A 12,578-nucleotide genomic window follows, 5' to 3' on the forward strand; every position below is an offset into this window, starting at 1 on the left:
TGGAATGCACTCGCATGACGTGTGTGTGTGTTCTTCATTTTATTTTTTACACACTCATTGACTTCAGTGGGCATTTTAAATTAAATCAATTGTGCCACTTTCTTTATTTTTAACGCATGTGAATAACGGATTACATTTGGATCACACACGTGTTAAAAATGCAAAAAAGCAACAAAAACTGATGTAAACCATAGATGCAATTTAGTGAAATCGTTTTGTTTTCATTGATTCAAATCACAATCTCCCATGTGAAGAAGTAATGGGTATGCAAAAAAAAAAACTGAATACACTCTCATAACATGCGTGCGCCATTTTTTGTCACACACCCATTGACTTCAGTTGGGCCACCTTCCATTTTCTTTAACGCGTGAGAAAAAATGGATTACGCTCGGATGACAGTGCCTATTAAAAATACAACAAAAACTGATGTAAAATGCACAAACATTCGCAGGGAATTTGGTCAGTTTTTTACTGGCTGAAATCGCACTTGCCCGTGTGAATATAGTCTAAGGGCCCCTCACTTCATTCACGAAATTGCTAAATTGTTGGTGTGGGTCCTTGTAGCTGATGTTGCATCAAGTCCCAGGAGCTCCAAATTATACTTCTTGATTAACAGCGATTGACTAATTAGGATTTAACATCAGAATTGCTCTCTTTATAAGTAGAAGCATTCCAGTAATAGAGTCTGGGTTTCCTATGACTTTTACGACGGTCTGTCTGCTGCTCCATACGGAGAATTCTTAACCCTTTCCAATCCACTGTCTGACATCTAAAGACATTCTGATTGAAGGCAGTACAGCTCTGATGTCAAAAGACGTCCAGCAGGGTATTCTTACTGTAGATTATTGGCCGCTCTGTTGTCGGGGGCCTCTCCAGCATGTCCCATACCGCAGTACTGGCTCTAGCCAGCAGATGGCACCATTGTATAATTGCAGAAAGAGAAAGCCCCCTAGGAAATCCTGAATCCAAAATTGGATTGCAAAAGGTTAATACCACAAATTATTCCTTGCATGCTGCTGATTGATTTATAGGGCAACATCAGTGCCAGCTAATTAATGATGTGTTAAAGAAGCACTCTCCAGAAAACACACTTTTCCGTCTCTTCCCCACTCACCTGATTGCCTATTACAATCCATGTAGCGTAGCCTCTTGTCAGATGCTTATCAGACACCATCTTGATGTTAGTTTTACTTTCACATCAATCTAATGATGAATAGCCACTAGCTAAAGCTGTGCTGAAACCATTTCTGCCTGCCTGAGGGATAGTGTAAATATCATTAACCTCTACATTCACTTAAATGAGTTAAAGACCTTACATATACAGTTATGGAGAATAAACTATCATCATCTTTAATGTAACTGTGTGACAAGAGCCTCACATAATCAGCAGTAATGTATTAGGAGTGTCTATACTCCTGAGAACAGTATGTGTGGTACGGGCCTTCCACAGGAAGCTCTGGTAGTGACCCCCGACAGAGAACATAAAGACTAGAACTTCTCAGGTCTTGGGTCACTAAGTGATCACATGACCCAACTAAAGGAATTTTCAGATAGAAAGGGATAATTAAACAAGGTAAGACTGGCTCATTTATATACACTAGGGGTGGGGGCTGTATATAAATGGGGGCTTCTTGAAGTGCCTTTTATACGGCTTTATGATCAAGCAAGAACATTTTTAGGTATGACCGTTTGCCTGTTTAGACATACAATTAGCAAATTTTCTTCATCGGTTGGTCAGATCTTTTGTGCAGCCAAAAACATCATCGTTGTTGGCAGAACATCTTGCCATATGAATGAGGGATGTGCTGACCATTAGACTGTCCCCAGGGGTGGGCTGGCCATTGACTACACTGGGCGACCTGTTTATGTTGGTTGAGTCCTGGGGTTGGTCGCGGGGGCCTGGGCTGCTGGGTCAGGCAAGGCAGTCAGGCCCCCCTGATTTAAATTTCTTTTAAATAGAGAGTTTAATATAGCAAAAAGCAGGTTATACTCACCTGCCATTGGTGCTCCCCAGCCACTGTACTTGGTGCCATTGTTCCCTGCTGACTTCCATGTGACAAATACGTGATCGATGTGGACATAACCTGACCTCACTAATGCTGAGGCTGGAAGTAAGCAGGTGACACGATAGAAATAGCAGCTGGTGAGCGGCAGAGGCAGGTGAGTATGACCTGTTACTTTTTATTTTATTACATATTTATAAGCAGGCATTATTTCTAAAAGGGGGCAAAAGGGGTATAACTCCAGTCAGAGGGGACATCACTGTGATTACTGGATCTAATAGTACTGTAATTAGTTAGATAGTCTGCAAAGTGCCTGTATAGGGCTGCCATCTACCACTATATGGTCACTGTATGGGGGTAATATTGGTCCTGGTATAGTGTTTTTTTTCTTGCAATAGTATAATGATATGTCACAGTCTGGGGGTATTATTTTGTAGTACTCTTTATTCAGTAACAGTAAGGTGGTAATATGTGGTCATGGTCTAGGGGTATTATTTGGCCCTCATATCAGGTTATTATTAGTAGTATTGATCATTTTTATTGGTATTTAGTAATAGTATGGTGGCTTAACGGGTTAAAAATAGATAATTATAATCTTTATTTGTATAGCGCCAACATATTCCGCAGCGCTTACATAGACAGGGGGCATACAGAATGACAAAAGTACGAAAATTACAGAACCACGGTTACATAGTAATCAGTTGATGGAAACAATAGGGGTGAGGGTCCTGCTCCAACGAACTTACATACTACAAGTAATGGGGTGATACAGAAGGTAAAGGGGCTGGAGATGTGCACGGTATAGTGAGGTGGAGAGTGTGGGATGCTATACACATATACAATGGTCAGAGATTAAGCTGTGTGATGACAGAAATGGTGTGACTGCAAGGGGCAGTTGATGGCTAGCAGGGATTGCAGTCTGTAGGACATGGAGCATGTTATCAGGCGGCGTACATAGGGGTTTGGTTCAGGAGATATGGTATGCCTCCCTGAAGAGGTGCGTTTCTAGAGCACAGCTTAAGTTTTCTGAGTCATGGATTGCAATTTTCTGAGTCGTGGATAGCCTTTGGTAGTGCGTTCCAGAGGACTGGTGCTGCTCTGGAGAAGTCTTGGAGGCGGGAATGAGAGGTTCGAATTAAAGGGGCACTCTGGTTTCGTTAGCAGAGCGGAGAGCCCAGGCTGGGTGATGGATTGGGATGAGGGAGGCAATGTAGGGCAGCGCTGCGCTGTGGAGGGCTTTGTGGATGAAGGTAGTGAGTTTCAATTGAATTCTGTATTTGCAGGCAGCCAGTGCAGTGACTGGCACAGGGCAGAGGCATCCAAGTTACAGCTGGACAGGAAGATGAGCCTGGCTGCTGCATTCAGGATGGATTGGAGAGGGTAGAGTCTGGCGTGGGGAAGGCCGATCAGCAACGAGTTGCAATAATCGAGGGGAGAGTGCATGAGGGCAACAGTGAGCGTTTTTAGTGTGTCCACAGTAAGAAAAGGGCAAATTCTAGCTATGTTCTTGAGGTGCAGCTGACATGTTTGGGAGAGACCAGCGTCGAATATGACCCCAAGGCAGCGGGCGTGCTATCTGGAAGTTATGGTGGTGCCACACACTGAGATGGAGATGTCAGGAAGAGGTTGGTTAGCAGAGGGTGGAAACACCAGGGGTTCAGTTTTTGAGAGGTCCAGTTTTAGGTAGAAAGAGGACATAGTGTTAGAGACAGCGGACAGACAGACAGTGGTGTTCTGGAAGACCGGCGCTATGTATAACTGGGTGTCATCAGCGTAGAGGTGGTATTGGAGGCCAAATCTCCTGATGGTCTGTCCAATAGGGGCTGTGTAGATGGAGAAAAGGAGGGGGCCAAGCACCGAGCCCTGGGGGACCCCAACAGCAAGGGGAAGAGGAAGGGAGGTAGAGCCAGCAAAGGAGATGCTGAATGTCTGCCTCAAGTCCGAATGTTCTGCTCTTTGTAGAATATTTGTGTTGTCTTGCAGTACATGTATTTTCTCGTACAATAGTTGATTACATGCAACAACCTTTATATCACCATGGACAGAAACTAATCATTTTAGTATTGTAGACATATTGTAATCATCAATCACATTCCCTTAAGGCCCATTTAGACACAACGATTATAGCTCAAAATTTGCTCAAAAGCCATCTTTTGAGCGATAGCCGTTGCGTCTAGCCGCGCAGCCATCGTGCACTTTCCGAGCATTATTTGATTATCGGTTATTTCTGTCAAGCTAGAAATCACAGATGACTTATCAGCGCCGCAAGCTGATTTTCTCAGTGGGCGGTGCTGATAGTATTCTTTCAGCTGGTATCCCACTGGCAGTTCACAGTGGGACCCCAGCTGAAAGCATGGAGAACAATGCAGCTGTTTGCATATACAAAACAGCTGCTTTGTTCTCAGCGCTATCACAGCGGTATCGCACTTCCCCTGCATTAACTCTTAAGTAGCTAATTAGCTACTTAGAGTTATGCAAAGATGATCGCTCAAAACTGTCACTCAAACTGTCGTTTGAGCGATTATCTTTCAGTGTAAATGGGCCTTTATTAAATTCTTACTAGTAACTATTGTCATTACACTCCAACTTAAAGGGAACTTGTCATCATCATCTTCGACCCCCATAAACTATGATATGAGGCTCAAAGGCAAGTAAAGAGGGAGTCCAGGGAGCTATGATTCATACTCACAGGTGCCCCATTCCTGCACTGTGCCCCCATGAAGTTGGTGCATGCAAACAGGGTGACTCTTTTCAGATGGCTCTATGCATTTGCTCTCCTATTTATCTATATGGGAGAATACAGGCACAGAGCCGTCTGAAAAGAGTCATTCTGTGTGCATGCACCAACTTTGTGGGGAAACAGTGCAGGAGCGTGGTGCATGGTGAATATGAAACACAGCTCCCAGACTCCCCATTCTGTCACCTTTGAGTCCCCTAAAGTAGTTGAGTAGTAACCACTCTTTTGCCTTTGTTGTTACTCCTGCACACACCACTATATTCTTATCTGAAGGCTCAATGTTTAAAGAATAAACTCTCTTCTTCTTATCAGTCATTGGATTCGCTAGAGTAATGTACTTGTTTATAGTCCAAATACTTGTATAGCTAAAAATGTGACCTTATTGCATAAACCTGCTTGCCTACATTTGTGAACAGCCTGTTATGGACCACTACGTGACCTAAATCTTGGGGTTGCTTTTTGTTCCAGACATGTTCCTATTCACAGTAGATGTAAACTGTATTTTGCAACAGTCCTAAACGCCGTCCAGAAGTCCATCTGCTGCCCTGAGCATCTGACAGATGATCTACAGTAGCTTCATAACGAAGTGCCAGGACTACTATGCCAATATCCTAGTGCCACAAACAGAGGTGACGTTTCTCTAGTAGCTGAATGTGGAAACAACATGACTGCTGTTACCTGGACAGATCCCTTCTAATATCCCATGTAATATAACTATATTGTAAAAACTGGAAGAGATTCCACTTTTCGGATGAACGGTGAATTTAGTACATTTTCATAAGTATAGAGTTTATCTTCTCCAGCCCTTGCACAGCTTTGCCTGCAGTGATGTGTTTTTATCATTGCCGTCTACAGACGTTGGGAGATATAACTTGGGTGAGCAGACAGGGTCATCTACCTGCAGGATTTAGTTGGTTTGTGTTTACTATTACTACATGACTGGACGCACCATTAATATACACCTGTGTTGTCTGTAAATGAAGAACAGCTAGTTCTGCATTTAGTAGGTCCCTGCAGCCGAAGGCCCAATGCCGACGGACGGATTATTGCTGCAGAATTTGTGGTCAGACACCCACCGTGAATTCCGCAGCAATGTCTGTCCATAAACATGTTATGTTAAACGATTCTCCCCTGCCCACGAGCAAAAATCATCTGCGATTTTCCGCTCGCAGGGGAGAATCACAGCATGCTCTATTTTGTGTGGAAAATCGCAAGGATGGCTTCCATTACAGTCAATGGAAGACATCCGTCCCGCTATACTGCCACAGTGAGCACAGCAGAAGTACCGCAAGAATCCGCATCATAGCCCAGCGCCAGTTCGTCATATGTTGCAGGGCGCATGCATGCCAGCTCGCCTGCCGAAACACTCGCTGCGAATCCAGACAGGTGAGTATAGGGTCTCTGGGGGGCCGCCGGGACTGATTCTGCTTCGATATTTCGCAGTCAGAATCCGACCCGGCCGTGGGCATGAGCCCTAAATCTATTTAATGAGCATTAAAGGGACTTTCCAGGGAGAATGTTATTGATAAACTATCTTCAGAATAGGTTATCAATAGTTGATCAGCCGGGGTCTGTCACTCGGGACCCCGACTGATCAGCTTAGGCCCCCTGTCGCACCCCTGTCCACGAGCGGAAAAGCATTGCTATTCTCCGCTTGCGGCCGGCAATTCGCAGCATGCTGCGAATTGCCGTGATTCTCCGCGGTTAGCCTATCTGTCAGGCTGACCGGCGAAGATTCGTCTGCTGGCTCCTGCTCCTGGGCTTCGGCTCCCGCGGCGCAGATTTGCTGCGGGACTTCGCAACGCCCGTGGACAGGGCGCCTTAATGGGCGCCTGCTGTAAGCGCCACAAGTACACAGAGGTCAGAGCTAAAGCAGTGGAAGTCTCTGTGCTGACCTCCGTATAGTGGTCGGCGCTTGTAACTGCAGGCACAGCTCGCGTTGATTGTTTTTATGGCATACATGGTGCAGCACAAATAACATGTTAATTTTATTCTGGGGATCAGAACAATTATTTTATATATTTTTAAAATTGTATTACTTAAAAAAAATAAAATAGGCATTCTTTAATTGCTCTCTGTCGTCATTTTCTGAGGCCCAGAACTTTTTTTATGTTTTCATCATGGCAGTTGTGTGAAGTCTTGGTTTTTTTGTGAAGCAACGTGTAGTTTCTATTGGTACCACTTTGGAGTATATATGACTTTTTGATTGTCTTCTATAAAATGTTTTCTTGGAACCTAATTTGTGTGCTGTCGTTGTTCAGTCTAGTAGCAGAAGAATTCAATTTATTTCATACATAAACCCAAAAAAACATAAAATTGTGGTAGATTTGAAAAAATGTGGCTGCATTATGAAAGGGGTTAGATAGGTGGTCCCGATGCTATGGTGATCGGTGCGTATATAACGGTTTATGGGTTTACTTTATACATTAAAGGGGTTGTCCCGCGAAACAAAGTGGGGTTATACACTTCTGTATGGCCATATAAATGCACTTTGTAATATACATCGTGCATTAATTATGAGCCATATAGAAGTTATTCACTTACCTGTTCCGTTGCTAGCGTCCTCGTCTCCATGGTGCCGTCTAATCTTCAGCGTCTAATCGCCCGATTAGACGCGCTTGCGCAGTCCGGTCTTCTCCCTTCTGAATGGGGCCGCTCGTGCCAGAGAGCGGCTCCCCGTAGCTCCGCCCCGTCACGTGTGCCGATTCCAGCCAATCACGAGGCTGGAATCGGCAATGGACCGCACAGAAGACCTGCGGTCCACCGAGGGTGAAGATCCCGGCGGCCATCTTCACAAGGTAAGTAAGAAGTCACCGGAGCGCGGGGATTCGGGTAAGTACTACCCGTTTTTTTTTTTTTTATCCCTGCATCGGGTTTGTCTCGCGCCGAACGGGGGGGCTATTGAAAAACAAAAACCCGTTTCGGCGCGGGACAACCCCTTTAACTTCAGGGGTTTGCAAACTCTGATTCCCTAGCAGATGTAGTCCTAGTATGCAACTGGGAAGTCAGGAGATATAAAACTGCAGATTCATTCCTCCAGTAATTATGGTATCTTGCACTGCACACTCTTTGGGCTTGTTCACAACGGGAGGAAGTAAAAATATGCAATATGCTATTTCAGTGGTGATTATCAAGGACTGTAGATGTGACCACAGGAATAGCTTCAATCAGACGTTTGTCTGCACACTGAGAGGGCGAGGAGGGAGGGTTGTCTCTTTTTGTTTGCCAAAAAGAATTGACAGGGGGAGGGGAGGGTAAACTTTCCATATGTATGCAGGCTTTCTGCGACAGGCAGGCCAAGTTATTAGCCCTATGAAAGCTAATATGATAATACGACAAGAAGTGGTTTCTTCTTGTGTTAAAAAGTGAAGTGCGATGCAAGCTAGTAAAAGATTAAGATAACTCACAAGCATCAAGATCCGGATCTACAAGGAGTGGCCAATTACTGTTCGAACAATTAGGGAAAGTAAAGTCCCATCTACACGGGACGAATGTTGGGCAAACGATACCTGGCACTCGTCCCCGCATGTACTCGCTCCCGCACTGTTGCATAGGAGTGAGTATCGTTGGCTCGCAACGGTACGGCTGGAGATTTCACTCCTCGCTCTCCCCTGCCCTTCTCCATTCACTTAATACAGCGTGCATTCAGTATTGAACGGCCGCTGTGTTAGTGAATGGAGAGGGGCGGGGGAGAGAGGGGAGAGAAATCTCCTGCAAACCCCCCACTGTGAAACAAGGATACCCTGCAACAAGTACACTGACAGCCCCCCTCAACCCCACGGTGACTAGTTGTCAGCACCCTTCCCCCTGCTGGTGACTAGTTGTCAGCACCCCCCACCCCTACCCCCCACAGCAACTAGTTGTCAGCACCCCTCCCCAACACAGGACCAACCATTCACAATAGTCACAGTTCATCTCCTCCTCTCCCTGTACAGTCAGGATTGCACTGAGATGAGACACCTATATATAGGTAACACAGGAGCACTATTCACAATAGTCACAGCTCACCTCCTCCCCTCCCTGCACAGACAGGATTACACTGAGAGAATATACCTATATGTAGAGAACACAGCAGCCACCATTCAAAATAGTGACAGCTCACCTCCTCCCCTCCCTGCGCAGGCAGGATTACACTGAGATGAGACACATATATAGATAACACGGGACCACCATTCACAATAGTCACAGCTCACCTCCTCCCCTGCCTGCACAGACAGGATTACACTGAGAGAATACACTTATATATAGATAATACAGGATCCAACATTCACAATAGTCACAGCTTACCTCCTACCCTCCCTGCACAGCCAGGATTACACTAAAAGGTGACACCTATATGTAGAGAACACAGGACCCACCATTCGCAATAGTCACAGCTCACCTCCTCCCCTCCCTGCACAGACAGGATTACACTGAAAGGTGACACCTATATGTAGAGAACACAGGACCCACCATTCGCAATAGTCATAGCTCACCTCCTCCCCTCCCTGCACAGACAGGATTACACTGAGAGAATACACCTATATATAGATAACACAGGATCCAACATTCACAATTGTCACAGCTCTCCTCCTCCCCTCCCTGCACAGGCAGGATTACACTGAGAAGTGACATATATATGTAGAGAACACAGGACCCGCCATTCACTATAGTTACAGCTCACATCCTCCCCTCCCTGCACAGACAGGATTACACAGAGAGGAGAGAACTATATATAGATAACACAGCAGCCACCATTCACAATAGTCACAGCTCACCTCTTCCCCTCCCTGCACAGACAGGATTACACCGAGAGGTGACACCTATATGTAGAGAACACAGGACCCACTATTCACAATAGTCACAGCTCACCTCCTCCCCTCCCTGCACAGACAGGATTACACGAAGAGTAGACAACTGTATATAGATAACACAGGATCATACATTCACAATAGTCATAGCTCCCCTCCTCCCCTCCCTGCACAGGCAGGATTACACTAGGTGGGTGGGTGGCTGGGTATGGTGGCTGAATGGGTGGGTATGGTAGCTGGCTGGCTGGGTTAGTGGCAGCAACAGTAATACTCCCCCCATCCCCGTGTGAGAAGTTGTGACAGTCCCCCTAGCCCCCTCCCCGTGCGACGAGTTGACAGCCCGTCTTCCCCCACCCCTGTGCGACAAGTTATGACCCCTCTCCCCCCCCCCGTGTGACAAGATATGACAGCCTCCCCATCCAATCCCCATGCGACAACTTATGACAGCCGCCCCCCCAGCGAAAGTTAGGACAGCCCCCCCTATCCCTACCCCCACCGCAAAAAGTTATGACAGCTCCCCCCCACCCTGTGCGACAAGTTGACAGCACCTCCCCCTCACAACCCCCCACCCGCAAGTACAATGACAATTCGTCCCCTCCTCCCCCGCCAGTACATTGACAGCACGCCCCTCCCCATGCTAGTACATTGACAGCACCCCCCCTGCAAGTATGTTGACAGCCCGCCCCCCACCCCGCAAGTACATTGACAGTCCGCCCCCCCTCTGCAAGTACACTGACAGTCCGCCCTTGCAAGTACATTGACAGCCCGTTCCCCCCCACCCCCTAGCCAGTACATTGACAGCCTGCCCCCTCCTCACAGCCCGGCCAGTACATTGACAGTCCCCCCCCCCCCCCACCCCCCACCAGTACATTGACAGCACCTCCCACAGGCTGCTATAGTTACCCTCCGCCGCTGGACGCTTCTGATCATGGCCGTGGCTGTCCAGGAATGAAGAGTGATACTGCGCATGCGCGAACTACACCAGGCTCGTCCACGGGCCAAGAAACTCTACTGCGCATGCCCGACGAGTGGAAAAGCTGGCTGGAAGAATTTGTCGTATCCAGGGATCACAGTATGGTAAGCATGGGGGGGGGGGGGGGGCAGCACTCCTACAGGTAAGTATATAACTTCTGTTTGGCTCATATACAATGCACAATGTATATTACAAAGTGCATTGTAGTGGCCATAGAGAAGTGCATACATACACTTCATACAACGGGACAACCCCTTTAGGTAAATGGAGAAGGGCGGGGGAGAGCGAGAAGTGAAATCTCCTCCAGCAGTCCCGGGCCCCTGCTGGCCGCTCTGTCAGAGAGCCAATGATACTCGCTCCTGTGTAACAGCACGGTAGCAAGTACACACAGGGACGAGTGTCGGGCATCGTCTGTAACTTATTTAGGTGAATATAGAAGGCACCAGTAATTAAACTGTCCTCCCAGCAGGTAAAAATGATATAGCCTCAGCTAATGCTGTGCTGATGCATCATGGGATAGATGTGAAACTGAAGGTAAAAAAATCTAACCACTAAAATTGTGCTTGGCAAGCATCAGACAGGAGGTTACACTGCAGGGAAGTTGCTGAAATACACAGAGGAGACCCCCAGAGTGTGAGAGACAATCAGGTGAAGGATAGGCACAGAAAAACGTGTTTTAGACAGAGTGGCCCTTTAAGATAGCCATACAAATTAGACTAAAGATGGCCGAACCTGCCAAATTCCAAGCTGAAATTCAGCTGAAGTTTGTTTGTTCCAAATGTCAGGGAGAAAAAGGGTCAGCCATACTGAATATAACATGCCGGATCCTTTTGGTCTGACCAGTGTAACAGACACCGGTCAGCAGACAAACTAGCGAACACTCATTCGTCGGCTGATCGAGGACTATCAGCAAACATAAAGGCGCTCACTGATCGTCTGTATGAATGGGCAGACGTACAGCTGGTCTATGCGGACTAATGATTTTAATGACTGTCATTTGCAATTTTGTCTCAAGCCATGCAAAAAAAATTAAAAAAATGAAACCAGCTTCGACCGACATGCTTGGAAAAAGAATTCTTCTTTCCCCCTATTAAGAACACATGCAAGCTGGGGTAAAGGAGCATACATGTTACATGTGTATGAAGAGATAAGTAGGAATCCTGTAGATGTTCGCTGAAAAGCATTTGACAGTTATTGAAGGTGTATGACCACCTATTTAGTACGAAAAATAAAGGAAAGGAAGAAAACTTTCCCCGTAGCATTATTTTAACAGAGAGCAGAATGAGTTACATAAGTGACTGAGTAACAGGTTACATGATGTGCTATTCCAGCCTGCAGAAGTAATGCAATTCACTCTGCTAAAAAAACTATGCATTACAATAGCCCTAGAGTGAACATAGCCTACCAAAAATATAATGAGCACAAAGATAGTGACACAGTCATTCGGGTACACAATGTTACAATCTCAAAGGCTTGAATTTCATTATAGAACGTGTGTACCCACATACGACCGTGAAGTGGCAGTGGCCAAAGGTTGAGGCCGGAAGGAAAAATTTGGAAACTATTCCGAGTAGCTAAAACAGGCATCCATGATGGTTGAGTAGCATGAACAGGAATAGGGATCACCGAATTACCTACTTTCCTGCATATCTATTTAGGTATATACTGTATTTAATAATTGCCAGTCATATTTTTGGTTCCTGTTTAGTATCTCATTCCTAAAACTCCGACTTTGAGACACTTTCACTCCGCATAGCTCTGCGGGTGACTTGTCTCCAACAGACGTTTCCTTTCTGCCGTTCAGCTGCTATTTTGGTCTGTGGTTAACGTGAGCACTCGCTCTGTACAGATCCTTAGGTCTCTCTTGGTCTCTCGAGTAGATGGTTGATTTAGACACCTGACGTCAGATTACATCGTTGAATACCAGTCACTCTACCCTTTATTTTTGGTGCATAACCTATAATTATGATCAACAGCAAGTGAGTGAAAATTCGTCATGTCTGTTTATAGGATGAAACAAAAGAACATTGGAAGAAACTAAAATCTTTCCAAAGAGAATGTGTATTGAGGCTTGT

Source organism: Eleutherodactylus coqui, chromosome 5 (assembly GCF_035609145.1).
Source record: "Eleutherodactylus coqui strain aEleCoq1 chromosome 5, aEleCoq1.hap1, whole genome shotgun sequence".
Lineage (NCBI taxonomy): Eukaryota > Metazoa > Chordata > Amphibia > Anura > Eleutherodactylidae > Eleutherodactylus > Eleutherodactylus coqui.